General features: G+C 44.6%; 1 protein-coding gene, 1 non-coding gene and 1 pseudogene across 2 annotated transcripts in view; 1 reads left to right on the top strand and 2 right to left on the bottom strand.

Moving 5' to 3' along the window:
* Window positions 1–6,874, bottom strand: part of Anxa4 (annexin A4) — a 63,351-nt gene extending 56,477 nt beyond the window's left edge. The window contains exon 1 of the mRNA XM_023718399.1: window positions 6,771–6,874. The gene's annotated coding sequence lies outside the window, so the exon portion shown is untranslated. The remainder of the gene's footprint in view (window positions 1–6,770) is intronic.
* A 6,366-nt stretch (window positions 6,875–13,240) lies between these two features.
* Window positions 13,241–13,373, top strand: LOC111817483. Its single transcript, XR_002821670.1, has one exon. It is a non-coding gene; the product is annotated as a small nucleolar RNA SNORA84 (small nucleolar RNA).
* A 4,795-nt stretch (window positions 13,374–18,168) lies between these two features.
* The window catches only part of LOC101588369, a 13,401-nt pseudogene continuing 4,090 nt past the window's right edge, over window positions 18,169–27,479 (bottom strand).

Genomic DNA, 27,479 nt, shown 5'->3' with positions numbered 1-27,479 from the left:
TGACCACATGCAATAAATATGAACATGGATTGTTCTGATGGAGCATCAGAGAGAGAGAGAGAGAGAGAGAGAGAGAGAGAGAGAGAGAGAGAGAGACTGACGGACAGACAGACAGGCAGGCAGACAGACAGACAGACAGACACACACACACACACACACACATGTGCGCGTGCGCACAGGACAGGCTCCCAACCCAGATGAAGCCAGCCAAGGGAAGACGACGACCAAGATAAACTTTGGTGACCTGGACAGGTAAAGGGCAGGGAAGCAGAATCATGTTTCTCCCAGGTCCAGTCAGTGCCTTATTTTCCTTCATGGTAAAACTTTTTTTTTTTTTTTTTTTTAAATCCAAAACATTTACTGCACAACTATGTCAGGCACTGGGCAGATGGAAAAGAACATAGAAATTCAGGATCCAGGCCAGAAGCTCTTACAACAGGATCCTGAGACCCTCTGAGAAGTGACGGTGAACCTTTCAATGCTAACAAATGGTTGGCTGCAGCACGTGTGCTGTAGGTTCACCCCCACTGCTCTAGGCCCTGTGGCAGGAACAAAGCATCTGTGTCCCTTGCTTAGGTCCTGAAAATGTACCCCTCACATGCTGAGCCCCTGAGCTTACCTTTAAATATAGGGACAACTGCTGAGCCCACAGGATGGGCCACCAGAATCAAGGTGCAGTAGTACATCAGCTTGGCTCAGTCTCTGCGCTCTGCCGACCCATGTGGGTGAGAAGGTAATAAACTAATACGCCAGATGTTGGCACTATATTTGGCTCATGTAAACAGCTGGTGAACATTAGCTACACTTGGGACATAGAGGTTCCAGAACACGGTGAGACAGCGCTCTTACAGACTAAGGCAGTCTAGCTGAGGAGCAGATCCAGGTTCTAAAGTCAAGGCCAGACTCCGGTGTACCCATCATCCAATACTGCTGCAAGACTTTCTCTTTCCCAGCAAATTTATCCAGTCTACAGGCCCTGGCGTGTCCCATCTACCTCCTCTCTTTGCTCCTGCAGCTAAAGACACAATGGAATCCATCAAACTGCTTAAAAAGAGAGCACAATCCAACTCAAGGCATCTTCCATTCTTTTGGAATCAGCTAAAGTGTCACAAAACAAATCCATAACCCATGAAAACATAGGGGAAGAATGACCAGTGGCTACTCCATCTTGCTGGAAACTGAAGCGTAATTGCACGATAGCTCTTTGCATACAAATAAGGAAGTACAGGATCATATAATCATTTCAAGGTTGGAAAATTTGATAATTATATGTACCCATCATTTCAATCTCCCCCCTCCATAAGCAATGTAAATGGGAAAGCGATGGCTATGATTCTTTGCTTTAAAAATTAATTGATATTATACAAATATGATAATATTCAAATAGTACACAAAGATATAGTGATGTCTGTGAGACTCTCACACATCACCCCCAACATAATCCACATCACTGCTGTAATTTTCCTCTCTCTTCCCAGAGCTATTTAATGCACTATCAAGCATAAAAGAACATAAATAACCTTCATCATTTTCTGTGCAGAAATAGCATACCATGCAAATCTGTACTTTGCTTTTTTTTTTTCCTTTTTTTAAGAAAAAGCACACTTCAATGTTCTTATTGGTTCCTATCCATGCACTTCCTTTTAAAACAGTATATGCTAACGCACTGCACTGGGCTTCTGTAATTTACCCTGCTCTTTACTGATACTTAGTTTCTTCTCAATTTTCTGCTTAAGCAAGGCTGTGATACATACGTCTTGTACACGTCTCTACCCACATACAAATTAAGATAAAGCAGAATTGAAATTGCTAGAATAAAAGGTAAAATGCATTTTTTTTTCTTTAACATGCACTTTCCAATATCAGGGAAATTCTTAGCATGTTTAGATATTTTCTAGATAAACACCATCCAATGACTTAAAGGGCGTGCACAAACCTCTTTACATGAAAAATGTTAACTATGTGTTTATTTTTTCGAGAGGAAATCCATCACTTGAATCATGTTTTTATAGGGGTGTGCAGGGCTAAGAAGGGGAACTGTTGAGTCAGTAGGTTCTTGTCTCACACAAAAAAGAGGCAATGGCAGAAGTTGAATCCAGAAAAACGCCTTGTGTTCTTTTTCGCATAAGAGAAACTGTGTGATGGGCCCCGGGGAGATAGCTCAGTAGAATAAGTACTTGCCTGGCAAGTGCAGGGTCCTGAGTTCAATCCCCGGTACCGCAAAAAAAAAAAAAAAAAAAAAAAAAAAAAAAAGAAGAGAAACCGTGTGATGTTTAAACTTGAGTGACTTATTTCACTTAACATTATGGTTTCAAGGTGCACCCATTTTCCTATAAAGGACTCAAATTTACCCTTCTAGGCTGGGGAGATAGCTTGGCAGTCTAAGTGCCTGCCTGGCAAGCGCAAGGACCCAGCTGGCCAGGAACCCTGGGCGTGCTGTGCCGACAACCAAAATCAGGCATGGTGGCTCACACCAGTAATCTCAGCACTGGGGAGGCTGAGACAGAAGGATCACTACAAGACCGAACTGTGCAGTGAGACCCTGTACCAAATAAATAAAGATTTTCTTTAATTGCCCCTCTTCACAGCAGAATAGTACTCCACAGTATATAAATACCTCATTTTAAAAAATCTATTCACCTGTTGAGGACACACATGGTGCTGATTATGGATATAACATTCACTTCAGTTTACATATCAGGAAGTCTTACCAATAAGCAATATGGTAATCTAAGGTTCTCAGATAGCTTGAACCTTTAAAACATATTCTTCAACAGTGTTGGTTGACATGTACAGAAGCACAATTCATAACTAAATCCTGTAAGCAGCCTGCATGTCCATCAAGAGATGAATGGACAAAGAGAAGCACAGAGAATTTAAACAGAAAGAGAAGAGATAATTAGAAGCAGGGAGACAGATCTTTTACAAGTGGAAAGAGGACCAAGAGGTGGAAGGAGAAGAGGAAGGGGAAGGGAATAGGAAATGAAAGGAATTTGGGCTAGGTGTGGAGGCGCACACGTGTAATCCCAGCTCCAGGGAGGCTGAGGCAGGAGGATCACTCTGAGTTTGGGGCCAGCCTGGGCTATTAAGTGAGTTCAAGGCCAACCTGAACTGCATAGTGAGACCCTGCCTCAGAAAGGACCAAAAAAAAGGAATTCAGATGCGTTATGCACATGCGCCAATTCCCTGCAATGACTGCAATCATCATGTACTGCAAACATGTACTCATAAAAATTTTAAAAATTTAAAATGTGGTGGTTTAGGTTCCTGTGGCAAAATCTCTCAGTCCAATTCAAATACATCCAAACACTAACAAATTGCTTCCAATAAAACCAGTAACATGCCTTAGAAATCTTAAATTTCTAAGGGAGTTAACGTATTAATCCATCTCAGTTTTAATTATGTTAAATAACAAACAAAAACGTTCAGCTGGAGCTAAAGGTCTAGAGATGGTAAGTATATTGGCCTGGAAATGTTAAGACTGCATTGAGTTTAGAAGGGGAAAGTCCTGTTGTCAGATCACAGAAGAGTTTGATGGATATAACAAAGAACTATTATTTTTTATTTTATTGGCTAAATTGCCGAGGCTGGCTTTGGCCTTGTGATCCTCCTGCCTCAGCCTACCAAAGTGCTGGGATTACAGGACAGGTGTGTATGTCACCACATCTGGCAAATAAAAAACTATTCTTACAATGATTTTAGTATTCATATCATTATACAGAATTTAAGCATTTACATTACCTAGAATTTGTAGCATTGTGATAGGCCTAAGTTTCCTTGAAACAGTCATATTTTTAATGTTATATTTAATTTATCAAGTATGCACAGATTTATATAAATGTTTCTATAATATAGTTTCTCAGAGTGAGGTCTTAAAAGCAACAGAATCACAATCATCCTGGTAACTGTTAAATATAACAGTAGATTTCTGGCCCCTACCTATCCTATTGATGAGGACTTAGGAGAGTGGAGCAAGGATCTACACACTGTACGAACTTCCTAGGGAGTTCTGATGTGCCCTGAAGTCTTGGAACCAGGACTTCAAGGTCATTTTATTTATTTATTTATTTATTTATTTATTTTTATTTATTTATTTTCAGAACTGGGGATTGAACTTAGGTTCTTGTGCTTGCCAGACAAGTGCTTATTCTACTGAGCCATCTCCCCAGCCCCTTAAAGGTCATTTTGGTTTCATCTTCTACATTTCTCAGCCCCAGCAGAAAAGGATGAGAGAGGTCTGGATTTCAAAAACCACTGCTTCAAATTTAACTGGATCCCAACATTCAAAAAACTCTTACCTATTCCTGCCCAGTGCCACAGTGAGTGAGTTTATTCTCTTGCCACATGAGAAGCCCCTCAAGAATCTAGATTGGCCCAAGCTGGTGGTACATGCTGCAATTCCAGCACTCGGAAGGCTGAGGTAGATGTATCACCAAGAGTTCAAGGCCAGCCTGGGCTATACAGTGAACTCAAGGCCAGCCTTAACTACACAGTGAGACCCTGTCTAAAAAAAAAAAAATTATGGCCACTACTGGATGGGTGTAGCAGCGCATGCCTGTAATCCTAGCTACTTGATAGGCTGAGGGAGGAGGATTGCAAATTCAAGGCCAGCCTGGGCAATTTAGCAAGATAATGTCTAAAAAAAAAAGGAATTTCCTTCCCTTTCTGGTTGAAATAGATCCAGTTCCTGTGTGTGTGCGCGTGTGTGGGCGCACGCGCGTCTGTGTGTGATAACAGGGATGACCTAACACATGCTAGGTATACATGCTCTACCACTGAGCTACAACTTGGAGCCTTGGTTTTCTCATCTGTAAAACAAAAAGCTGCTAACCTCGACTCAGGTGGAGGGATGATTACATGAGCGAGCCTTGGACTGTTACTCAAAGCCGCTCCAGGGAGGACGAGGCACTGCCTATTAAACTGCCTCGGCCAGGAACACTCATTGCACTGAAAACAAGGTCTTGAGGGTCAGGTGTGGGCAAAATCACATACTTTTCTGAAGTTTCAGGAGTTAGATTTAAGAGTTATATAACTTTTGATTCTATTCTAAAATATATCTTTCAGCCGGGAAGATGGCTCAGTAGAATAAGCGCTTCCCTGGCAAGCGCAAGGGCATGAGTTCAATCCCCAGGTCTGCAAAAAAAAAAAAAAAAAGAATAGGCAATAGTAAAAAAATAAATAAATAAAAAAGAATAGGCTAAAATATATCTTTCATTGCTTTAATATAAAAATATTTTTAATACTCAAATATTTGAGTAAAATTGACACCCAAGGAAAATCCCTTCTTGCTTACTTTATAGTTTCAAGCCCTCCCCAGTACACTGCCCACCATCCCCACTGCCTACCACTCACCTTTGTCTCTCTTAGAGAAGAGCAGACTCAGGCCAAGAGCAGAGAAGCACGAGCAGAAAAAAGACAAAAGGAAAAAGTGCCACAAGACATCTAGGGGTGGTGGGCAAGTTTTCCCTGAGGTGCTTGCGCTGGTGTGGTTCAGTGTTGCCATCCGTGTCACTCTAAACTGCTTTCAGAGGAAAATTATTCCCACCGAAATGCACTAACATCTAGGAGGACACTCTCAGGGGCCGCTGATCCAACAGTTGTGCGTCCATGTGTTCGGGGGTAAGAGCACGTGTATACTGCATGAACAGGGCCTGCCCAAAGCATGCATATATCAGGAAAAGAAAGAATTATATATTTTCATGCTACACTCATTGAGACATCATGAGATTAACACAAGTGAGTTACTTTGGCCTCTACAGTTACAAGAGGGGCTCAAAGTGGTGGCCATTAGCTTCCAGACATTTATGTCGGTCAGTTGCTGAAGCATATATACGTGTGTGTGCGTGTGTGCACGCTGACTCTCTACGTTCCCAGATCACTACAAATACGGTTTGAGTTGGCCTTTGGAAGCAGCCAGCAGCTCCTGAGTGACATGCTGTCACCCACTCTCTCATTCTCGTCTGCTTCCTCTCCTATGTGCACAACACTCATCTGAGAATTCACTGGCAACCAAAGAGTTAGGGTTTGGCTATCACAGAGTTGCTGCAACGTTAAGAGGGTGTGGGGTGTCCTGGAATTGGTGGGCAGTGGGATGGGCCACTTGGAAGAGGGCCCCACCCAGTTACAGAGAGCCCGAGAGACCAAGCAAACAATTTTCAGAACAGTTAAGTGTTTCCAGGTTCACAGCGCTCCAAGCCACTCCCAGGAGCCTCGAATCCACTTGGGGAACACTTCAAGGAGGCAGACTGTTGAAAGGCCATCCTCTTGGCCTCCGGGTCTTCGACTCATCTAAGCCAGGGGGAGAGTGGCCACTGCACTCCCTGCAAACACGTCAAGGAGCTGGTAACTGCAAGACGCCCATGTGCCACGCAATGTGCTGAGGCCATTAGATACACAGGGAGAGACAGGGTGGGAGACTAAGAAAAGGAGCAAGCTTCTGAAAAGGAGGAAAGAAAATTAAAAAGTAAAACATAAGAGACGTTAGACTAGATTAAACGCGGGAAGCATTAAACTCACTCCTCTCTTTTTAATACTCAAGCCCAGAACATGGAGTTAGTAAATAACGGCTGAGGTCTCCGGCATCGCCGGCCCCGGGTGCGCCTGGGATGAGGCAGCGCCCTGTCCCCCAGGAGGGATCCCGCGTCCTCCCCTCGGCGGCGCCAAGCACTCCCTTCCGGGCGGGCGCGGGGCTGGGCGCCCTGGAGGTGCTCGCAGGCCTTTCCCGGATCCCACTTTCCTGGGGGTCTGCACCCCCGGCCCCAGCACCTTACCTGCGGCGCTGGGACGAGACCCGGCTGAGCTCTTCCTCGGCGGCTGCGGAGGTCGCACCTACCTTGGTCGGGTCGGGCCGCGCGTCTTATCCCAGGCGGATCCGCCCCACTTCGGGGTGGAGACTGAGCTCCAGTTCCTGGTTGTCCCTCTGCCCACGGGACCGGAAAGTCCCTCCCAGGGCGAGCACACCTGGGTCCCGAGCCCCGCAGCCCTGTCCCACGAGGCCCGCACCCTGCACGTGGCCGCACTCCTTGGGGGGCTTCGTCTAGTGCCCCGCTGGGATCGCGCAGCCCGCCCGGCACCCCCGACCCAGGTCCGGTCCCTGCAGAGTGGGACCAACGACCTTCGACGTCTCGGAAGCCGGCGATTCCCATTCTCTCAGGAGGCTGAGACCCGTGAAAACCAAAGGACCCTGCCTGGAAAACCAGCTCCCAGCCGCAGGCTCACATCTGGCCTGCGGCTGGGGAGAAGAAGCCTTGAGTCTGAATGGCACGTTTCCTGAACGCAGACAGACATTGCAAAAAGTTTCCAGCAGGCCTTCGTGGCGCCAGAGGTGCAGCCGCCAGGCTGGGAAACGTTGGTAAAAGAAGTCAAAAGAAGCAGCACTTGTCCTTCGTCGGAGAACTGCAGTTCTGGGTTTAGTACTACCTGATAGGAGCTGTGGGTTTCTGCGTTCCATGTAATGCGCGTTTTTTGGTTTTGTCTGCTTTCTCGGCTGTGTACAAGATGTTTGAAGGCACTGAGGAGGTCCTGGTGAACTGTGTGACCGTGTCCAGTACCATTTCTGGCACATAGCAGGTACTCAGTGATGCTTGAAGAATGGATCTGTTGCATCCCCAGGCAAAATTTGATTTTATTTAACAAAGGATAGATAGCTTTGGGGCATGTTTTCTATACAATAGATCAAAATCCAAGTAGTTATTAGCATCCCTGACATGAGAGAGGCAACATTAAATTATTTCATAAGGATGTAGTTAGAGGAAGTGGTTTAACACTGTTAAGAGAATAAATTTTAGAATCAGACCACTTTTGGAACTGTCCCTATTATTTGTCTGATAACCTAATTGTTTCTGAGCTTCAGTATATAATAAGTATAATTTGCTTCCTCAGAAAGATTGGAGAGCTAATTATCACCTCCTAAAGAATAACAGCTATGGTGAGGTACAAGGGCTCATACCTGTAATCCCAGCATTTTAGGAAGCTGGGGCAGGCCCAGCAGGAATCCAGCTCAGCCTGGGCAATTTAGGAACATAATGAGACACTGTTGCAAAATAAGGAATAAAAAAGGCTGGGGATGTAGCTCAGTGTGAAGGCCCTGGTTTAAACCCAGTACTGCAAAGGGGGGGGGGGGGATTAGGTACAGAAAAAAATAAAGGCCCGGAAAAACTAACAAAAGTTATCAGCATGGAGCTGAGATGAGCTTTTCTTTACATTGGGCAGGTGTGTGCGGCCCCCAGCGCCCTGCTACCTCCTCCCCCAAACTTCCCTGGGACCAGATTCAGAAGCCACAGACAGAGGCTTATGGGGTACAAAAGGCCAAGAACGAATATGGCCAGGGCTCTTACGGAGTCAGACTGAAGCTCAAGCTCAGCAGAAAGCACATCTTCGTGTAGCTTGTGCCCAGGCCTACCCTACTCCCTGTGCTTACCCAGCTCTCCTGAGAACACGCTCGCCAGAGCATGCAAGAACCCTTACATCTGGCTGAGCTTCTCCAGAAACCTGATCTAAGAGATTTTTAAAATTAATAGAATCTTAGAAATTGAAGACTCAAAGGAACCTTCAAAGTAAAGAGCAGGATGGACACATGTATTTACTTTACCTCTCTTGAACCCAGCTAAAGCAAGAATTAATTTCTTTTTGTAATTTCACAGATAAAACAAGAGAAAATAATAACAAAGTTTTGGAACCTGGAAAGCAGAGATAATTAGCCAAAATGAGAAAGCCAACCCCTGCTGGAGGTAGGGAAAGCCAAGAAGCAACATGGTGGTGTAGGATTTCTAAGGCTGCAAAGTCCTTTACTGTACGTAGTGCTTCTTAACATGACTAGACAGGTAAATGGAAGCAGGAGGATTTGCTGTGACTTCACTGGGAGCAGCTACTGTCCTCCATCCCTGCCTGCACAGCCATCACTCTGCCTCATGTGGAAGAGAGGAAGGGACAAAGAAGAGGGTCTGAGGAATGGGGCAAAGGTCACAGGGTTCTGGTCCTAGAAAGCTCTTTAAGAAACTATCCCAAAATTTGGTGACGTACAACAATGATCCTTTTGTTTTATTTCAAAATGGTTATGGATTTGAATTTGAATAGGGCTTTGCTGAGCAAATTTTTTATGCCACATGGCATCAATAGAGGTCACTTGGTGGAGTCAACTTGTTAAAGATGACCTGGGTAACTCTACTTGAAAGAGGAGCAATTGTCTCCATTTTGGCTGTGCCTGACCCTATTTCCATGTATTGATATATACAGAGCAGGCTAGGACTTTTCTTTATGCCCTCCATTGGCTTTAAGCAATGCATATTGGTCTAGTTGAGGTGCTGGTGGTAGTCTTTGAAGATGGTATGCATGTCTCCCTGATAATCTACACCTGCCTCTCTTTAATATGAACCAGGTAGAAATGGGAGGAAGAGCCAATGTTCCATGCTCTCGGCTGGGATCCAGCCTCCAGATAGAGGCTATGACTTCCTGGGGCTTGAAAGATTACACATTAGAGCTGAAGTACCAGACCCCAAAACATTTGATACTACCTCAATTGTGTAATGCAGATTACTCTCTGCAGAGCCTTCTCTTTGCATATTGCAGAGGTAAATAGAGGCCTCCCACCTAGCCCAGCTCACAGTATTCACCTACTTTTTCCTGCTGTTCTCAGTCACTCCTCCTCAAGCCACTCCTCCTTTATGACTGAATAAAACCCTGGTTTGGCCCTGGGTTGAGGCCTTTGTTCCAGATAGCTATCACCCTGGATGAACTTAGGACTGCTAGGCTCCTCATAACTATAAATACACATCAGTGTCTTTATTCTCACTGTGGGTTGCACTGGAGGTGGTAGATTGGAATTAACTTGATGGAATTCCAAAAATTTATCCATTTAATTACAAATACAAACTGCCCAGACTGAGACGAGGACCAAAATATCAACTGACAATATTCAGCCAATCTAGAGGACTGACTCATCTACTGGTTCCAAAGCAAGGATCTTTGGAGCATTGGAGTCAGCTGGCATGGTCAACCAAAGCCCCTATCCTCTCCTTGTGGCAGTGTCAGGGTTGTCAGATTTCCTTTAGAGACTCAGGGTTTCCAGATAGAGTGCTCCAGAGATCCAGGCAGGAGCTAACAGGCTTCTTAGCAAGCTTGGAAGCCACTGAACACGATTTCTATTTTATTCCATATAGGTCATGCAAATCGCTAGGCCAGCCCAGATTCAAAACAAGGGAAATTAGACTTCGTCCTAAATGTGGTGTGTATGCAAAGGATATGCAGCCACCTTTGATTGAAGCTACTTGATTAACAAGCAAAGAACACTGTACTGAAATTAAGAGGCCACGTGAAAATCAAGATGTGAATATTCAGCTGCTTGATCATCGTTCCCCATTTGACCCCTATAACACTGGCAGCCAGAACTATTTTGTTCACTGGTGGGGAACTTGGAATACTTTCCTCTGAGGAAGCTGAGCAAAGCCCTAATGAGAATGCAAAAAGTTACTCAGTGAAACTGGTGCAATCTGTTAGTAAACTCACCATTGTTGCACTCATACACACACAAAGCCTTTAGGCAGCAGTGTACATCTCACTCTTAGTGTTGCTACAAAAATACAGGACAGGGCCGGTGAGATAGCTCAGCATTCTAAAGTGCCTGCTTAGGCAAGCTTAGGCAGACTCAGGGGACCGCAGTTCGATCCCCAGCACCACATACAGCGCCAGCCCTGCCCCCAAGGCAGGCTAGACAAAACTAAATAAATAAATAAAAATATAAGACATTTAGTTAAATAATACTGAAATACAAAATACTTTTTTTGGGTACTGGGACTCAAACTCACTACCTTGCCCTTGCTGGTCAGATGCTATCTCTGAGCTATCTTCCTGGCCCCAAAGTATAAAATACTTATCATGGGATAGACTTATAATAAAAATTATTTATCTAAAATTCAAAAACTGGATATAGTGGCATATGCCTGTAATCCCAACAGGGAGGCTGAGGCAGGAGATGAGTCAAAAGTTTGAGACCACCTAACCCCTTCTCAAGATGGCTACAAAGTAAGCTCAAGGCCAGCCTGAACTGCATAGTGAGGCCCTGCCTCAAAAATAAAAAATAGAGAGAAAACTAAAGTAGTATACAAATTTTTTTAGTTCTTGTTACTGGGTATCAAATTCAGGACCTTGTGCTTGCCTGGCAGGTGTTCATGCCAATGAGCTAGCTCACTGGCCCCCTAAAATTCAAATTTAACTAGGTGTTTTGTTAATCTTGGCACACTTCAGAACAGATGTCCCAATGTCCTCAGCATTGACATGAAAGATAGAACCTAAAATACATAAACAGGAAAAAAAAGTTGGGAAGAAGCAGATGATAAGGAAAAAGGACGACTCTGGAGATCTATTAGTGATCTCTGAGAAATGCAGTTAGAATAAAAATAGAATATTCTTATTTTTTAAATATTCCTTTTCTTAGCAGTATGTGTGTGCAGTAGATAGCCATCACATTCCTTGTGGGGAGCTGGTACAAGTACCTAACACATCCTAATTGTTTTTTCTTCTGCATCCCTCCCTTTCTTTTCTCTCCATCTCTTTGTCCCTTTCTCATTTGCAAAAGGTCTCTTTCCTATTTCTGATGATCTATCTTTTATTTTTGTTTAATTATTATACTTTGGGTTCATATATAAGAAGAAACCATGTGATATTTAGGCTGTGTGTCTGAGTTCACTGAACATTATTGCCTCAAAGTGCATTCATTTTTGTAGAAATTTGTATTTCTTTATAGCAGAATAGTACTCTCTGGTGTGTCAATATCATGTTTTCTTTAACCATTCATCTGTGATGGATATACTTCCAAGATACTAGTAGGAGTTGTGCTGACACGTGCATGTGTCGCGATGACAGGATGTCTTTAGCACAGATAAGTTCCTATAGCTCATGTTTGTGCGTGAATGTGGAGTCCTTCCCCACCTATCCTGCCGAGTGTGCCAGATCAATACTGTACGCCCTAGGACTGTATTCGTGCAAGCTGCCCCTAGTTTCTGTGTACCTCTGTGGACTCCAAGTCACTGTGTTCTCTGCCTGGCTTTATAGCTTGTGGATTTGTGAGTTCCCTCCTCTATTCCAGAGACCCTTCTGTCTGTACACCCCAGGCTGTGGCAACTGCCCAAATTGAGGTGTCTCAGAGGCAGATAAAGTAAATGGACCGCTGAATTCTGTGCTGAATGGAAGCAATGGAGTCAGAGTGGGAGGTCAAACAGTCCACTGGACTTAATGCCAATACTTTAGAACCAGCCCCCTTAGAAAATTATGTATAAATGGAATGGCTTCTCACTGCATAGGGAAGAACCTCTATATCCTTCCAGCTTAGGCTTAAACTTCTCCAGGGGCTCGGTGTCTAGTCCATGTCTTCTCCACAACTGTCTCTTGTGACCATTTCCCACATGGTCATCATGGTAGGATAATCTCAGAAATCCTGAAGCATTGCTGTTCTTTTCTTTTCTTTTATTTTTTCCTGGCTGTTCTTTTACTTGGTCTTAAACAACTCACCCCTTCTCAAGATGGCTACTGATTAAATACACTCAAGTATGGTGAGCATTGCACTAGGTTTCTTCTCTAGTTCTACAAGGAAGGCGTTACAGTCAGAATGAGAAGCAAATTGTTTCTGCAGCTTATACTAACCATGGGATTTGCTTAGGGGTGCTTTTGGCAGCCCAGTCCATTCTTTCTCTGGCGGGCTGCTGACCCACCCCAGCAGAAACAGGCCACTCTCCGTGGGAGCTAGGGTTAGCATCCCAGAACACTTTGTTCTTTTCTCTTCCTTGTGTTCAGTTTTTCTGCAGTTTCTAGGTTTTCAGTTTGCTCTTTCTTGATCCCAGAAATCTATTTCTTTTTCTTCTTCACTAAATTGTTTTTTTCTAGAGGTCTTGATGCCAGATTCTAGAGAGGCTGTATTTGTTGAGATGCTGGGGGTTATTCCATGTTTAGCCTCTTTTTGAAAAGAATACTCAGAGAACCAGAGACCTTTCAAATAAAAAAACTCAGTAAAGGAGTAAGATAATAAAGTTAGGAACTATTCTAGGATGGCCAGTCATCCTTCTGCCTCCTTGGAGAATTAATTGGCTGTAGGCGCTCTGTGAATACCCAAATCTGTGGGTGCTCCTCTCTTCTATAAAATGGCCTAGGGTCTGGGAAGATGGCTCAGTAGAATAAGTGCTAGCCTGGCAAACACAAGGGCCTGGGTTCAATCCCTGGTTCTGCAAAAAAGAAAAAGAAATACATTTTTGGCCTGTGGTTGCTGGAGGCTGTTGTTCAGGTACAGCACTCCAGTGGGTACAATGGGCCAGAACAATCCTGTGATTTATGCATGGCATCTGTGTTTCCTCAGCAGCTGCCATAGCCCGGTCACTGGTACGTGGGGAAAAAAATGGCCTAGTATTTGTATATAACCTATGCATATCCTCCCTCATAATATGAAACATCTCTAGACTATTTACAATATCTAATACAATGTAAATAGTTATTATACTTTATTGTTTAGGGAATAATGATAAGGAAAAAAATCTGTCCATATTCAGTACAGGTGCAACCATGCAAGCGTCCGAGGTATAATGACATAGCACACAATTCGTGGTTGGCTGAATCATGGTGCAGAGGGCCACCTGCACTGACAAAAGGCAAGGAGAAGAGGAAAAAGGTAAGACAGAATAAGAAACTAGGAAAGATGGCTGTGCTGTCTGGGAAACTGAATTTTCCCAGGCTCAGTGCCAGACACAAGAATGCGAAAGAACTTCAAATGACTCCAGTATCCTCCTTACCTTATGGCTACCAGATGAGGTTCTCAGGGAGGACCAGGTAGCTGAGCCTACTCATCACCAGAGTCACAAGAGATGATAACAACTGGCTATTGGGGCGGGGGCCATTTCAGTGACAGAGCACTTGCTTAGCACTTAGGAAGCCCTGGGTTCAATCTTCTGCACTGAAAATTAATAATAATTACAGTAATAACGATAATAGTGACTGTTGTTTCCTACCACAAAATCTTTTCTAGAGCAATTGATAACCAATATTCTTCCACATGAAGTTGAGATTTTAGTCCAGACTTCTGAATCTCCCCTTCCAGTAGTTATTGACATGGCACAAATTTTTACCCTGAGTGACAAGTCTCTTCTCTAACACCAGAGATGTAATCTCAAGATGATTACCAGTTTGGTCATTGGCCAGGAGGGAAGTGAGGCTGGAGACCAGAAAACTATTGGTCCCTTGATCAATGGCTTTGAAAAGCATTGAGAAGCAACCTTGTAGGGGTGACGTCTGTTGCCAGATGGCTCCCTCCGCAATCCTTTCAGGCTCCTGGAAGGCAACCAGCTCTGCAGCCTACGATGTGAGAGGAAGATTCCCGCAGTATCGAAACAGACAGGCAGGGAGCCAGAAAGAATTAGCTCACCCTATTTTGGAACAAATGCAAAGCATGGGTAAAGCTTTTGACTTTCAAGGATGAGTAAGCAGGAAAAACATTGAACTATAAAACATTCTAGAGCAGAGAGAGAAAGGGAGGGAGAGAGCAAGAGCAAGAGCGAGCGAGCGAGCGAGCGAGCGAGAGAGAGACAGAGAGAATGAAGTTGTTCCACTCCTCTTTCTGTTTCTCGCTAGGTATCAAACCATCCAGAATCACAGGATCTACTAATCCCTGTTTATATGAAAGGCTATTTCCACCACAAGTCTCAACAATGCATGAGACTTGGCAAAATATCTATATAAAGTTTGCGAAGGGAAGGCTCATGGAAAACTTGCTTCCAATCTGCTAACTCACCTGTGGGAAGAAATAGAGGGGAATTCAGGGCCACTTTGGGAAACCTTTCTTGGGGTCCAGGGGCAGTGGCAACTTTATGCTCTGTGATCAGCACCTGTATTTTCTGCAGGAAAAACCAGTGGATTCTGGTTCCTAGGTAGAAAAAATGGCCTCTCAGCTTGCTTCCTTTCCAGCCTGGGCTCCTGAGCAGTGTAAGGCACAATACAGCAACTCGCAGATGGCAAGCCTGTATTCAGCACAGCCTGTTGAGACAGGCCTGTCTTGGCACTGCAGCCATCTTCAGGCAGTGAACTCCACTGCTGCTATGAAAGCCGTCTGGCCCAATTTGTCTGCTTCCAGATACCAGGATCTCAGAACTTTACAAAGGAAGTGTACGGAATAGCGCGGAACGCCTCCAGTCCCATTCCCCTCACATCAGCCTCTAAAGGCCAGAGAGTACTGCAGGTGCCAGGTCATTGCCTGTGAGCGGGTAGTCTAAGATTCCACACGATATATGCCGTATTTATCTTCTTTCCTTGCCAGTGCTGGGGGTTGAGCGCAGGGCCTGGAACACACTAGGTAGGCACTTGATCACTGAGCCACACTCCCTCTACAGAAAATAAATAAAGAAATATATATAAGAGAGTATATACAAATAAATGCATTGGCATTTAGTTTCCCCCCTATCTCTAAGGAGTAATGCTCAATACTCCCCCTAAACTCAATCCTGTTTGGTTACCATGAGCTACTGTAGCTCAACTAAAGAGAAATTTATCTGGCCATAGGAAGGTTAATCATTTGCATTCTATCAATCTTTCAGCATAATTTGGTAATCAAATATTAGTGCATTTGTAGATTATTGCCCTCAAGGAAGTATCCCACCCCACCCTCCGCCCCTCTCAGAAGTGTGGCAGCTGGCAAGGGTGGCAATTTTTCCCCCTATAGTTTTTCAGGGCAGGGAATCAACCCAGGGCCTGGCTCCACCCCTGAGCTGCATCCCCTGCCCCAAAGGCTTCTAGCTGGGGCCTTTCTCGCTGCAGTGCTCCAGCAGGAGCCCGAGCCGCACGAGATGAAAGCATAGCCATGCATCGGGCTCTGACCACAGGAATCTGCGAGGGTCTCATTTGTTCTCATCAGTGCTTGGGCAGGTGGGGGTCACCTGGCACGAGTGCAGTTGACTTGGCCAGCACAGCACACAGCAGCACAAGTAGAAGGATGAGACCTACTGTTCCCAGCCCATCTCGCTCGTGTGTGTGTGTGTGTGTGTGTGTGTGTGTGTGTGTGCATGTGTATTTAATACATGGTCTACAGGGTCTCACTACACAGATCAGACATGTAGTGATACTCCTGTTTTTAGCCTCCCAAGTGCTGGGATGACAGGCACGCGCCACCACGCTCAGTCTCAAATGCCATCTCAGCATGCTCCGGGGGCGGGGCCGGCACCCATCTCTTAATACAGTGCTGTTTTTATAGAGGGGCTTTCAGGGTAAGCTGAGGTTGTGGCTGCTGAGGGACCAGGAAAGGCTTGCTAATGTGGGGAGGTTCACAAGGGGTGTGAGAAAGACTATGCAAGAGGGGCACGAGCCAGCCAAGCTAACCTTGAACAATGCTATGGTTTGTGTCTAGTTGTGCCCCCTCAAAGCTTCATGCAGTCACAAGGTGGCTTCTGGAGCTTGTGATTGATTATTGTGGGCATGGAAGCTACACCCACCCTGGGGCAGGTCATTCGCATTACAACATGAGAAGGGAGGACAGGCTAGTTCTTTGCTCTGGCTTTATGCCAATTCCAGGAATGGCTGCTCGGTGCCATGTGCCACTCTGCCTAGAGCCAGCTGTATATGGACTGAAACCTCCATTATGTGTGAGCTAAACAAACCTTTCTTTCCTTCAGGTATTTGTTCCAGCAAAGAGAAAAGAGTAACTAAGACAAATAACAAAGGCTCAGTAATTTCAGGCTACCTTTGGGTAAAACTAGCTTAGGATTCAGCTCCTAAGAAATAAGTCTGAACCTAACCCTACGTTTTTTCCTCTGTATCCTTACACACATAGGGAGGCCTACTGTGACTAAACTAAACCATGAATTTTAGTATGAGTGATGACGTGGCTTCTCTGAATGTCTCAGGGCCAGCACTCCATCTAGTGAAAAGTTGACTGCACTTCAACAGATTCATCCAGTGAGGAGACAAGGACCCCAAATCGATTTATACAGCTTCTCACGGCAGGGCAGGCAGCATGAGGTTTACACTCACAAAGATGCCCCCTATCGCCAAGTTTCATGGGCCATGCAGGGGCAAGCCCGGGTGGACACAGGGTCACACACACGACCTGGGGCACAGATGAGGAACACTGGTATGGTTGTGTCTAGAGGTGACCTCCCCCCAGCTCATGCAATCATGGGGGATGGGCTTTTCAGAGTGGCTGGATCTAAAGTGATTAGTACTGGGATCAGTAATATGAGATTACTACCTCAGTCCACTGATTGACTTGGCTCAGCTCTTGGTAGGATTAAGGGTGTGAGTGCTCCACCCGCCCTAGGGCAGGTAGCCTGTATAATATAAGGGAGGGAAAGAAAGAGACTTGTCCTTCCCTCTCTTGTTGCTTTTGGTGTCTTCTGCAGCCATGAACTGTTACCCTCTGCCCGGTGCCACCCTGCCTTGGAGCCAGCCAATGATGGACTGAAACCTCTACCAACTGTGAGCTAAATAAATGTTCCCTCCTTTAACTTTGGGTGTTAGGTATTTTGTCTCAGCAATGGTAAAAGTAACTAAGACAAACACTGAACCCAAGAAATCCCTAATCCCATGAGGGGGATGACTCATAAACCTGCTCACCCTCACAGGTCTTACTACCTGCAAAGGAAGCATATCTGCAGACAAGAAGGGCAATGACTCTTGCTTTATTATCCCATATCTTCAGAGAGCAACAGCTCCAAATCTCTCTGTAAGCAGTCACTGTCTTAAGTTTTATTGTTATATGAACATCCTTGGACAAAATTCTCAATGCCTTTTGTTCAGTAGATCTGTGGAAACAGAAAATCCATGGACAATTCTATCTCAGCAATTATAATATCTTATAAACTTGTGAAAATGCCAAGTTAGATTCAGAGCGCAGTAACAAAAATTAACTTTAGTATCATGAAATGCCACCATAGATCACTAGGCCACGTGAAATGCAAAACTCCCTGAACAGTGTATAAGAATGATACTAAGTGACATTTTTCTGGAAATTCTTTCTATGGTTGGCTGTGTTGGGAATGGCATTTTGACATTTGGGGCTGGGTAATTCTTTACTTTGTGGGACTGTCCTGGTGTTGTGTAGTAGCAGCCTCCCTGACTACTACTAGACGCAAGCATCATGACATCCAGTTGTGACAAAAATATCTCCACACTTTGCCAACAGTGTCCTGGGGAGGGGGTGGGAGATCACTTCCCATTGAGAACCACAGCGGCTTTCTGTTCTTTCTTCATGTCATCATATCTGAAAAATTGTCAAACATCAAGTATACACATGGAAGTTGTGCGAGACAACTACTCAGAAAATGGGCTTGGAGAAACAAAGTCCGCTGAGCCAGTGGAACAAAGGGTTGTAAATTATTCTCTTTGAAATACTGAACAGCACTGGATTAGAAGACAACAGAGAGTAACGAAGTTCTGTCCAGACATCAGTTGATGGGCATCGGTCTTGCTTCCTGCTATAGTTAATTAATGACAACTCAGTGAAGGGACCAGAGAAAATTGTTCCACTCCTTTGGCAGGCGTCACCTTTAAGCAGACAGGGAGACACCAGGGGAAAGCCTCCCCATCGCCTGCTGACCCCTACGCTCTCAGTGTGAAATCGGCAGCAGGCAGGGAGGCATGCACTGGGAAGAGTGTCCCTGGTTCCTGCGAAGATACAGGCGAACATCTTCTTGGCTTCACGGTGGATTAACATTTCTCAGACTCGGACTGGTGAGATGGCTCAGTGGTCTAAAGCACCTACTTAGAGCAAGCATAGCAAAGCACAGGGACCGCAGTTCAATCCCCCAGCACCACATGCCAGCCAGCCCTGCCCCCTGGTGGGCTGAGCTGGCCACACACACACACACACACACACACACACACACACAAAATAAATGTAAAAAATAATAAAATTAAAAATAAAAAAAAAAAAGACAAGCTACATCAAATGTGAAACTGGAGTAACTACTCACACACACTGTTGGTGGGAGTAAGAAGAGGTACAACCAAACTAGGAAACAGACTGGCAGCAGCAACTTAAGCTGAAAAAAAAATGTGTAAACTATGACCTAGAAGTATGTAATGTTCATCAAAAGATATTGGTTTAAAAACTTGGTAGCCAGGTGTGGTGGCACTCATTGGTAATCCCAGCACATGGGAGACTGAGGCAGGAGGATCTCTATGAGTTTGAGGCCAGCCTGGGCTACAAAGCAAGTACAAGGCCCAGGGTGCACTGAGATGGCAATTGAGACTGGGCGTGGTGGTGCCCATGCCTGTAATCTCAGCTCTTGGGAGGCTTTAAAGAGATGGATCACTAGGAGTCCAGCCTAGTAGTGAGATCCTGAACACCCTGTACACCTTTCCCTAAAATACAAAAATAAAATTAAATAAAATAAAAATCAAGATAATGGTTATCATAGAGAAAACAGAATTTCTGGAATTCTGTTAATACTCTGTCACTGGACAGAGGTGTGGCCTCTGCGTCTGTCCCAGAGCTATGCCCTTTCCACCGTGTGTCCAACCTTTCTGTGGATGGTTTACATTCATTTGGTCTTTTTTACTTGTTTGTTTTGAGACTATGCAGTTCAGGGTGGACTTGAACTTATTTTGTAGCCCAGGCTGGCCTTAAACTCACAGGGATAGATCCTCCTGCCTCAGCCTCCCCCTCCCCCCTAGTGCTGGGATTACAGGCGTGCAGATGATTTACATTAAACACTGTCTCTCTGGTAGAGAAGAGCACACTTCTCTGGTCATACGCACAGCTGGGACAAGCTCACAAACGAATCCAACGCCTGGGCTGGAGAACGAGTAGATGAGTTCTTTAGCCGAAATGATTCTCAAAACGAATAATTGGTTGTACTGAACAGCTGCGATCATCTCTTAAGCGGCAGCCTACCGGTGTAGTGAGAGAGCTGCACAGGGCACGGAGGCAGGCACTTGCGCCGCACGCAGGCGGCCCTGGCTTCCGTCCCCAGCAACAAACAAACTGAAAGACCCACCAGAATCACATCACGGGACAATGAAAAGACATACTGAAGAGAATTTTTTTGCATTTACAAATGCAAAATATATGTGGAAGAAAATCATATAACGAAAATCATGTAAGTTAGAGACGTAGGTATCCAGTGGCTCCTAAGACCATGGACTACGCCCCTGCTCACTCTCACCATGTCTCTGAGGTCACAGAGGCCAACGCTGATGGTGGGCAAGAGATCAGAGCGGCATGAGTGATCTTAATTGGGGTGCTATCGGCCTGCTGTTTACATTTATTAGATCTCACCTAAGTGAGCCGGCTGTGACGGTACAACCTCGAATCCCAGCTGCTTGGGAAGCTGAGGCAGGAGGGTCGCAAGCTCAAAGCTAGCCTGGGAAATTTAGCAAGATTCTCTCTTAAAATAAAAAAGGCTGGGGGTATAATTTACTGGTAGAGTATCCCCACTACTGCAAAAACACTTCACTTAATTGTATACTTAAAGTCTGTGACTTTTGCCAGGCCTGGTGGTGCACACCTGTAATCCCAGCACTCAGGAGGCTGAGGCAAGAGGATAGCCATGAGTTTGAGGCCAGCCATAAATACATAGTAAGACTCTGTCTTAAAAAAAAAAAACGAAAAAAAAAAAATCTCCGTATCGCAAAAAAACAAAACAAAACAAACAAACCGGGGCCGGGGAGATGGCTCAGTAGAATAAGTGTTTACCTGGCAAGCACAAGGGTCTGAGTTCAATCCCCGGTTCCGCAAAAAAAAAAAAACAACAAACCATATTGAGTCCAAAGCCAGCATGAACTACATAACAAGATGTTTTTTTTTTTTTTTAAAAAAAGACTTTTAATTACGTAAATTATGCCCCGATTTTTTTTTTCTAAAAAAAGAACACTACAATGAACAATAGCTATTTGTTTCCTAGGGTCAGCGTCCTTAAATTGACACCTAACATATTATCAATAAGACTGCCCAGCATCTCCCAGATGAATATCAGTAGGAGGATTCCCAAGGCTTGTCCTGTTTTGCGGGTTTAAACATCTGCAAGGGCCAGGGAGATAACTCAGTGGCATATGCACCTGCCTGACAAGCGCAAGCTCCCAAGTTCTATCCCCGGTGCAGAAAAATTAATTAATTAATTAATTAAACATCGACCACCAGCAGGAGTAAAATGCGGAGTCACGTCATTTTCGGGGACAGGGCCGGATCTTGAGACTATAATGCTAAGAGAAATAAGCCAGACCCAGAAAGTTAAATATTGCATAGCTCCTTTTATATGAGAAACCCCAAATATGAATTAATGAAAAGTAAAATAAGGGAGAGCTAGGAAACAGAGGCAGACCTTTTAGAGAAGGATAAGGAGAGGGGACGTCGGAGTGGAAACGATCAAGAATATATCCCAAAATGAACATACCTATTATGCATTGCAAATACATACTGACTTTTTGCAGAACCGGGGATTGAACGCAGGTCCTTGTGCTTGCCAGAGAAGCGTTTATTCCACTGAGCCATCCCCCCGGCTCCTACTTACTGCTTTTTAAAAACGGGATAAACGCACTGGGAGGCGCTCGGATAGACCCGGGTGCAGCCTCCGGCCGCTCCCTTACGCCCAGTACAGCGTGTGCAGTACCTGGACGAGGGTGCCATCTAGTGGCCGCAAGGATAACCACGCGGAGGAGCACAGTCTGGAGGATGAAGCTGTGTTCGCCAGTAGATCAAAGGGCTTGAAAGAATCTTTGGAACAGATTTTTTGAAACGGGAGAGAATTGAGGGAGCTGCCGCATAGTCAACTTCCTTGCACTTTTCTGCCAATAAAGCCTTCCTTCCTGTGGACGGATGCAGCCGAACGGTGGCCTGCTGCGCGAGCTGCTTTTCGGTTCTACTGGAACCCTTGCGCCGTGGACGTCGGCGCTGCGAAGCACCGCAGCCAGGGGAGCTGCAGGGCCTTCCCTGGATCCTCAGTGGCCCACGGCGAGTGCTGATCTGGAAAGAGGGGCCACGCGCCGCGGGCAGGCACGTGTCTGCAATCCCAGCGCTCTGGGGATAGAGACCGGGCGGTTGCAAATTCAAGCCCTGAGGGTCGAAAGCAAGCCTGACTTAGAGAGACCATGTCAGAAAAAGGGGGAGACAGGAAAGCAACACGCTCCGCCCTAGTACTGTGCCTAAGGTACCTGGGCAGCGCCTGGTAGGCGTGAATTTCAGCCTGCTGTTCAACAAGTACCGTAGTTTTAGCTCTCTATTCAGGCGCATCAGGTGAAACGGAGAAAAGGTTGGGAGCTTCTAAGGCGTGTCTAAGAAAACTGCAACACACTGCAGCATGGAGCTGGACAAAGGGTTCAGGGGTTCAAAAGTCTCGTCTGTAATGAAGACTTCTGCCTTGACAGTCGGATCGTATTCATTTATGAATGCACAACCCTGAGCACTGATTATGTTTTAGCATCATTACTATTTTATTTATCTATCTATCTATCTTTTGAAGGCGGGGTCTCCTTAAACAGTTTTGGCTGGCCTTGACCTCACTTTGTAGCCCAGGCTGTTCTCGAGCTGGCGATGATCCTTCTGCTTCAGCCTCCCGAGTGCTGGGATTATGGGTGTGTACCACCACACCTGGCCCTTATATTGATTTTTTTAAAGCTCTCTTTTTATCCAAACCAGCTTTTTTTTTTTTTTTTTTAAACCGGGGATTGAACTCAGGACCTTGCACTTCCCAGGCAAGCGCTTATTCTACTGAGATATGTGCCCGGCGCACCAAACCAGCTTTTGATTTGTTAGATTTTTTTCTGTCAATGTTCTGTTTTATTATTACTTATTTTTCTTTTCTGACATTAGGCTTTCTTTCGGTTTACTGTTATGTTCTTTTCCTAGTGTCATTAGTTGAATCTAACACATTTGAAAACTATTTTATGGCAGCAAAATATATATTTAACATGACCATTTTTAAGTGTATAATTTGGTAGCGTTAATTAACAATGTGGTATAGTTATGTCACCCCAAAGAGAAACTTTATATTCATTAAGCAGTAAATTCCCATTCTCCCTCCATCAGTGCCCTCTATACTATATTTTGTCTCTTATGAATTCATAAATTCTAGATGTTTCATGGAAGTAGAATCATACTACTTATCCTTTTGGCTTATTTCACTTAGCATAATGTTCATCCATATTGTCCCATGTGCCAAAATTTCCTGCTTTTTTTTTCTTTTTCTTTTTTGTGGAACTGGGGATTGAACTCAGGCCCTTGCGCTTGCCAGGCAAGTGCTTATTCCACTGAGCCATCTCCCCGGCCCCTTCATGCCTTTTTTATGGGTCATTTTTCACAGTACTGTGTCACATTCTGATTTTTTGATCCTCTGTTGACATACGCTTGGAGCATTTCCACTGCTAGGAATTGTGAGCAGAGCTCGTGAGCACTGGCGTGCAAGCACATGCGAGTCTCTTCCAGGGATATGCAGCTATAATTACTTCTTTATGTCCTTGCTATTTCCATTAGGCCACAGGTCCCAGGGCTTGGTCTCACTCTCTTATAACTGCAGGCTTAGCAAGGGCCAGATACACAGTGGAAATGTGCATCTGGTAATGCGTGAGTAACAATGATAGTGTGTACATCTATGAATCACTCCACAGTTACAAGACATTGATAGTCTACTTGCATTTGGTCTTCATGACAACCCCGGGAGGCACCTAGGAGAGTCTGCTGTTGCTATTTCCATTTTATGGAGGAGGTTGGCAAAGAGAACAGTCCTTTAGGCCGCTAATCCAGGTCTTTCACCTTTTAGTTCAATTTTATTTTTATCCAACTTTGCTTTGTTTCTTGACAAATCTTTGGCAAAATAGCCATTCCTACTGAAAGTTGATCAGAGGAATATAATAAAGGTTTTTCTATAAAAGAGCTGGAGAAGGCTAACGGGGAGTGATTCTTGATTTGTCCTCATTGTCTAGTAAACAGTTCCTGTGTTTGGAATTTAAGGAATCTGGAGTGGGCCCTTTTCTCCCTGTCAATCTGAAGAGTCCCAAATTCTTGGGCTCAGATGGTTCTCCTGCCTCAGCCTCCTGAGTAGTTGTGACTACAGGCATGGGACTACTGCAGCTGGGTAACTTTCTAACATCACAGGCCTGAGCACATAACTGCTCAGTGTGAAGTCCTCCAATGGTGGTGTAGTGCTCCCAGGGAAAAAGCAGAATCCTAGCTAGGTCTACCCAACCTGTAGAGCCTGGCTCTGGAGTTCTAAACTTCTATAAAAGCAAGGTAATCAACTAAGTAAGTAAGGAAGCTGAGTATGAGATAAGAAATAGCGAGAGCGCAGGCCCTGCGAGAGAGTGAGACAACCCAGGGCCTGGCGGAATCCTGAATAGACCCAGAGTACAGGCCCCGCGAGTGAGTGACATGATCTGGGGTCCTCCGGATCCTGAATAGACCCAGAGCACAGGCCCGGCCAGTGATTGAGACGACCCAGGCCGCGGGATCCTGAACAAACCCAGAACGCAGGTCCGGCAGAGTGAGACGACCTGGGACCCTCTGGATCCTGAATAGACCAGGAGCGCAGGTACTGTGAGTGAATGAGAAGACGGAGGCCGCGGGATCCTGAATAGACCCAGAGCACAGGCCCAGCACGGAACCCTTCAGCAGAACTCCCTGCAAAGAGGCTAGAGGCAAGACCCACCCAGCTGATTCAGGAGCAGAACATCTTGCCAGAGAGACACAAAGGGTTCAACTCTAACACCTGCAGCAGAAAGAAGTGGAGCACAGCAGCCAGATCCAAACAACACCCACCTGGAGGAATCCGAACTTCATAGATCCGGACCTGGTGCTAAGGTAATAACTCTATCCAAGCTCTACACCAAAGGTCAGAAGACAGTGGTATACAAAATGACAAAGAGAAGGAACAAAATGCAGTCTCAGGCCCCGAGTCCACCCAGTACAAATGCAGAAGACACTATCACTGAGGAAACTGGAAATCACACATCAGATATCTCTGAAATAATAGCATTGACAGTAAAGAATCAACTGCAGAAAGGTATAGAAGAAATCAGATCAGAAATAATTTCGGGGGGCTGGTGAGATGGCTCAGTGGTCTAAAGCACCTACTTAGAACAAGCTTAGCAAAGCACAGGGACCACGGTTCAATCCCCCAGCCCCACAAGCCAGCCAGCCGCGCCCCCTGGTGGGCTGAGCTGGCCACACACACACACACACACACACACACACGAAATAAATTTAAAAAAAAAAATAGAAATAATTTCGGAACTAAAAAATGTAGTGGTAACTATAATCAAAGAAGTACTAAGTGCTTCTAAAGAATACACTGACAAAAAAATAGAGGAGAATATAAAAATGATGGAACCCCTGAATAAACAATTTAGGAAAGAAATAGAATCTATGAAACAGGTTCAAAGTGATATATAGGAAATTAAAACCTCAATCACAAGCTGGCAAAACCGTTTGAGGGAAAGTGAAAATAGACTTTCTGACCTGAAAGACACCATTGCAGCTAGTGAAAAAGTAAGAAAAGATCTCTTTAAAACAACTAGGATGCAGGAAGAAATAATTCAATACCTGCAAGACGATGCAAAGATGAACAATGTGAGACTAATAGACATCAATGAGAAGGAAGGAGTCAATACAAATGATATAAAAAGAATATGGGCAGAAGTAATAGCAGAAAACTTCCCAAATATGGGGCAACAATCTGACATTCCTGCAACTGAAGCATATAGAACTCCAAATAATATCAATCCAATGAAAACCACACCCAGACATATAATAATCAAGATCCCAGAAATTCAGCATAGGAACAGTATACTAAAAGCCGCTAAAGAAAAGAAACAGATCACATTTAAAGGAAAACCCATCGGAATAATGGCAGATTTTTCTTCACAAACCATCATGTCAAGAAGAGCATGGAGCAAAGTACTTCAAGTCTTGCAAGAAAACAAATTCCAACCCAGACTGATCTATCCTGCAGAACTATCTTTCAAATATAATGGAGAAGTGAAATATTTCCATGACAAAGAACAACTAAAGAATTTAATGATGACAAGCCAAGTCTACACAGACTACTAAATGATGTTCTAGAGAGGGAGCAAATTGATCACAGCCCCATGAATGAGAATGGAAAGAACCCGCCAAATAGGGCAAACAAACAGAGGAGAATAAGAAGTCTACAGTAGTAGTCTTTCAGTTATTCTTTTGTATTCAGCAGCAGAATATTTCCATTAGCACACTCTACAAATGGACTTCTCTTCCACCCTATGGGTCATGATTCCACGTGAGCCTACAGGGTAGATTTCAAAGAAATAGCTGTGGCTCAGTTCTACAAGTGACGCCTAGCCACCGGTAACTGTCATGGTCATTATGCATGTCCACACCACATTAGAACTTTGTGCGATATCCTATCCTCAAACTGTTAGAAGTGCGGGTCATTTATTTACCATTCCAGTATTTATCTTATGTTTTACTCTTAGTACTTCTTTGCTATCATGAAAACTTTTTCTTAGTTCAATTGTTTTGAATCGTTTAATTTTCTGAATATTGCTTAATTTTAATTTTTGTTCTAAGACTTATACTGTATCTTTGACTTGCAATTTATTTAAAATGACATTGTATGATATTTTCTCCTAGTATTAGAAACTTTAAAAAGTATATTTCCATTTTCTGTTGACTTAAAAAAAAGAGGTTTGTACCTATGTTATTTGCTTATTATTTCTTGCCTATATCTTGTAATATGAGAAATTATTTTGGCAATAACAATACACAATGTAAAAAAAAAGAGAAATAGCTGCTGATGACTGGCTGCAAAGGTGGGAATGGCCAGATAGCTGTGGGACTGCAGGGACCTGGGCAGTGCCAGCTGGGTCCTAGACGGGCAGCCAGTATTAATGAGAGAGGAGAAATGTAACTCGCAACCTGCTCAATGTCAGATGTGCCCAGGTCATGTTCCCTTAGTGTCAAAGAATGAACTCCAAAGGACAACAGAGGTTGAGAGTGGGGAAGGTTTATGGAGAGGTAGCTCTTGAGAGACTGGAGGGACCTCTTTGTCAGGGATGATTTGTACAGCAAAGTCACAATGTGGGTACAATGATGGTCACACTATAATCAACCAATAGGACTGCAAGTACAGTAAAGCTGCTCAGCTAAGATTGCTGTACTAGGGAACTGAGTCATGTAGCAGGGGTGCGTAGACAGAACGAAGGCTTTTCTGGGGAGGGACAGTCCTCCTCCGCTGGCCACCCACCTGGGCGACTAATGCCTATGTGGCCTTCCTGGGCCAGTGGGTGCTAACTGTAGTGCAATCCCAAGTCACTGCTCACCCCTTAGGGAGGCATGTGGGTCTGGCCATCATCTTGAGCACTGGCGTTCTCAGATGTGCCTCCAGCTACAGTTCTGATGTCTTTGTTTTTGTGCTTCCTTGAGAGCCTAGTCCCTCTCTGACTGTAGATTGAGTTCTATTTAATTTTGTGTGAAGCCCATGTAATTTTTTTTAATGTTTTTTTTAAATTTATTTTATTTTTTTATGTGTGTGTGTGTGTGTGTGTGTGTG

This window comes from Octodon degus, unplaced genomic scaffold (genome assembly GCF_000260255.1).
Source record: "Octodon degus isolate 3935 unplaced genomic scaffold, OctDeg1.0 scaffold00058, whole genome shotgun sequence".
Classification (NCBI taxonomy): Eukaryota; Metazoa; Chordata; class Mammalia; order Rodentia; family Octodontidae; genus Octodon; species Octodon degus.
This window is presented reverse-complemented; position numbering and strand designations above follow the sequence as displayed.